Here is a 4,746-nt window from a genome sequence, read left to right on the forward strand (position 1 = left end):
TTGGGCTGAGACAATGGGGTTTTCTAAATATACAATCATGTCATCTGCAAACAGGGACAATTTGACTTCTTCTTTTCCTAACTGGATACCCTTGATTTCTTTCTCTTGCCTGATTGCCCTAGCCAGAACTTCCAACACTATGTTGAATAGGAGTGGTGAGAGAGGGCATCCCTGTCTTAGATGATGGAACCTTTTTCCACAGGGAATTGGTATTTGCTTCTTTCAGGTCTCTTGGGGTATTATTAGTGTAGAATGACATTAAATAACAGCTTGAGGCATTTAGGGCCACATAGATTATGGGAATTTGGGTTGTAATTCTCATAAGGGTGTGCTTGAGTTATATAATCTCAGTGATGGCTTCATCCCCTGCATTGCATAGGAACCAGGCAACTTTCTTTGCAGTTCTCTGGGGGTGGCTGTGGGTTGGGTATGTTTTTATCTACTTCATTCTTTCAATGAAAATATAGCTCTTTAGGGTTCCAAATTTGTGGAATCAGGGTCTGTTGTTAGATTTCCCATTTTACATGGAGTCCAGACTTTGTCTTCCATCCCTTTAGAATACCAAATCCATGAAAACAAGTGTTCAATGTGCAAAAGTGGCTTCGATGCTCCTGTGATTTTTGTGGACTGCCACATTTTGTAGATTTTGGCCTGAACAAAAAATCATACTATTTTGCCAGCTCTATGATATAAGAATAATTTTTGTACATTTTTTGCACTTTAATTATTTTCAGCATAAACATTAGTCAAGACACCTAACCTGCTATTTTACTGATATTGGAAGACTTATCTCTAAATACTTTAAATTTCATCCATATGTGGCTATTTGTTGCCATGGAATAAGATAAACCGAAATATAGCAGTATAGCATAGTGCTTAAATACACAGTCTTAGGAGTCATAGAAAAGTGGGTTTAAATCACAGCTCTTTCCCTATCTCTATCAATTCAGCTAACTTTTAAAATTCTTCTGCTGAATTTTAATTTTTGTTTTTTCCTTTTCTCATCACCTACATTTTACTAATTTTAATCCTTTTCTATGTTTGCTTTCAGTCTTCTTTTTTAAAAACATTATTTTAGGTTCAGAATTACATATGCTGGTTTGTTACATAGGTAAATTGCATGTTTGGTTTGGTTAGTAAATTCGGGTTTGGTGAAAAGATAATTTTGCCACCCAGGTAATAAAGCATAATACATGATAGTACATGATACGGTAGTTTTTCAATCCTCATCCTCCTCCCTTCCTCCACCCTCAAGTAGGCCCCAGTGTCTGTTGTTTCCTTCTTTGCATCCACATGTACTCAATATTTAGCTCCCACTTATAAGTGAAAACATGTGGTGTTGGGTTTTCTCCTCCTGTGTTAGTTCACTTAGGATAATAGCCTTTAGTTTCATCCATGTTGCTGCAGAGGACATGATCTTGTTCATTTTTATGGCTGTAGAGTATTCCATGATGTATATGTATCACATCTTTATTCAGCCTACCACTGATGGTCATTTAGACTGATTTCATGTCTTTGCTATTGTGAATAGTGCTGCAGTGGACATACATGTGCATGTGGCTTTATGGTAAAATGATTTATATTCCTTTGGGTATATACACAGTAATGGGATTGCTGGGTCAAATGGTAATTCTGCTTTGAGTTCTTTTGGAAATTGCCAAACTGCTTTCCACAATGGCTGAATTAACTTACATTTCCATCAGCAGTGTACAAGCATAACCTTTTGTCTGAATCCTCACCAGTGTTTATTATTTTTTGACTTTTTAATAGCCATTCTGACTGGTGTAAGATGGTATCTCACTGTGGTTTTGATTTGCGTTTCTCCAGTGATTAGTGATGTTTAGTATTGTTTTCATGTGCTTGTTAGCCGTATGCATGTCTTCTTTTGAAAAGTGTCTGTTCATGTTATTTGCCCACTTTTTAATGGAGTTGTTTGTTTTTTGCTTATTGATTTAATTTCCTTATAGATTCTGGATATTAAACGTTTGTTGGATGCATAATTTTCAGATATTTTCTCTGATTCTGTAAGTAATCTGATTACTCTTGATAGTTTCTTTTGCTGTGCAGAAGCTTTTTAGTTTAATTAGGTCATATTTGTCAATTTTTGGTTTTGATAAAATTGCTTTTGGTGTCCTTGTCATGAAATTGCTGCCAGGGTCTATATCCAGAATGGTATTTCCTGCATTATCTTCCAGGGTTTTTATAATTGTAGATTTTACATTTAAGTCTTTAATTCATCTTCAGTTAATTTTTGTGTACTGTATAAGGAAGGTGTCAAGTTTCAGTTTTCTGCATATGGCTAGCCAGTTATCCCAGCACCATTTATTGAATAAGGAGTCCTTTCCCTACTGCTTGTTTTTGCGAACTTCGTTGACGATTAGATGGTTACAGATGTGTTGCATTATTTCTGGGCGATTTTGTTCCATTGGTCTAATGTATCTGTTTTTGTACCAGTACCATTTTGTTTTGGTTACTGTAGCTTTGTAGTATAGTTTGAAGTTGCATAACATAATGTCTCCAGCTTTTTTTTTTTTTTTGCTTCTATATGAATTTTAAGAAGTTCTGTAGTTCTGTGGAGGCCGGGAGTGGTGGCTCACATTTGCAATCCCAGCACTTTGGGAGGCCGAGGTGGGTGGATCACGAGGTCAGGAGATCGAGACCATCCTGGCTAACACGATGAAACCCCGTCTCTACTGAAAATACAAAAAATTAGCCAGGCGTGGAGGCGGGTTCCTGTTGTCCCAGCTACTCAGGAGGCTGAGGCAGGAGAATGGCAAGAACCTGGGAGGTGGAGCTTGCAGTGAGCCGAGATCGTGCCACTGCACTCTAGCCTGGGTGAAAGAGTGAGACTCCATTTCAAAAAAAAAAAAATTCTGTGGAAAATGTCATTGGTACTTTGATAGGAATAGCATTGAATCTGCAAATTGCTTTGAGTAGTATGGTCATTTTAACAACATTAATGCTTCCTATACTTAAGCAAGGAATGCTTCCATTTGTTTGTGTCATCTCTAATTTCTTTGAGCAATGTTTTGTAATTCTTATTGTAGAGAACTTTCACCTCCCTAGTTAGCTTTATTATATTTCTAGATATTTTATTCTTTTTGTGGCTATTGTGAACGGGATTGTGTACTTGATTTTGCTCTCAGCTTGAATATTGTTGGTGTATCGGAATCCTGCTGATACTCGTACATTGACTTTTATAACCTGAAATTTGCCAACATTGTTTATCAGGTCAAGGAGTTTTGGAGTGAGACTATGGGGTTTCTAGGTAAAAAATTATGTCATCTGCAACCAGGGAGAGTTTGACTTCCTCTCTTCCTGATGGAATGCCTTTTATTTCTTTCTCTTGCTTGATTGCCCTGCTCAGGTCTTCCACTACTATGTTGAATAAGAGTGGTGAGAGAGGGCAAGAGGGCAACCTTGTCTTGCCGCAGTTCTCTAGGGAAATGCTTCCAGCTTTTACACATTCTCAGTATTATATTGGCTGTAGGTTTGTCATAGGTACCTCTCATTATTTTGAAGTATGTTCCTTCAAGGCCTAATTTGTTGAGGGTTTTTAATATGGAGAGATATTGAATTTAATTGAAAGCTTTTTCTGCACTATTGATATGCTCATGTGGTTTTTCAGTTCAGTTCATATCGTGAATCATGATTACTGATTTGCCTATGTTGAACCAACCTTGCAACCCAGGGATAATGCCTACTTGATTGTGGTAGATGAGCTTTTGATGTGCTGTTGGTCTCCATTTGCTACTATTTTGTTGAGAATTTTTGCATCTATCTTCATCAAGGATATTGGTGATTTGTTTTTCTAAGACCAGCTGAGCGGGCACAAAAGAACCAGTGGGTAGGCAAGTGTAGGAGCAAAACTGCAAGTTTATTTTGGTCACTTAAGGTGTGGGGAAGAGGTCTGTCGGCCTCCGGCAAAGAAGGCCAGCAGAGTCCCCCAGTGGGGCTCTTGGACGGAGTTCCTGCTGTCCCGACATCCCGACAGGAGTGGGGCTGTGAGAGACTCAGGAAGGCCACGTGGCCCGCTGGCCGAGAGCGGCTTTTCTAGGAGTGGGAGGGCAATAGGTGGAGCACGGGCATGTCGGGGGCATTCCACAGGTGCAACCAGGTAAATCTTGGTCTCTTCGGATTGACGTCACCTGGCGCATGCCCAGTTGATCTGCACCTTCCCGGGCGCCGGCTGCATTTTTGCGCGCGCAGGAAAAGTTAATGATGAAGAACCCGGAAGTGCGCCATCCTGCCTCTGTTCGTCCAAACAGTCCAACCTTTTATTGGTAATAGTGATAAGGGGTGCCGTGGTCTGTCTGGCTACTTCCTGCTGTTAAGGGGCGTCGTTAAGGTCGGGGCCTATGGTTGGTATTTGGACGCACGGATGAAAAATAAAATAAGGCACAGTATTAGTATAGGAATGAGGAATGGAAGCATTTGTTGGAATATGGGCAAAACCCAGAAGGATGGTCCTGGCAAGGTTGGGGAGTATGAGATAGTTAAGAAAATTTAGTAAGTTTGAGGCGAGTGGGTGAAAGCCAAACTGATTTCCACTGATTGCTTTCAGTAGGTGCCCTTTTAGCTGGGAATGAGGAACGAGTGTGCAAAGTAGTTGTTGGCCAGGCAGCAATTAAGGAGTGGAGTTTTTTCGTGGAGTGGATGGCTTTCTGCTTACTACTACTACAGAGATATTGGATGGAAGGCTAGGTCCAGAGAAGGACGGCAAAACAGAATAGGTAGCCTCGCTGT

Source organism: Colobus angolensis, unplaced genomic scaffold (genome assembly GCF_000951035.1).
Source record: "Colobus angolensis palliatus isolate OR3802 unplaced genomic scaffold, Cang.pa_1.0 Scaffold505, whole genome shotgun sequence".
Taxonomy (NCBI): Eukaryota; Metazoa; Chordata; class Mammalia; order Primates; family Cercopithecidae; genus Colobus; species Colobus angolensis.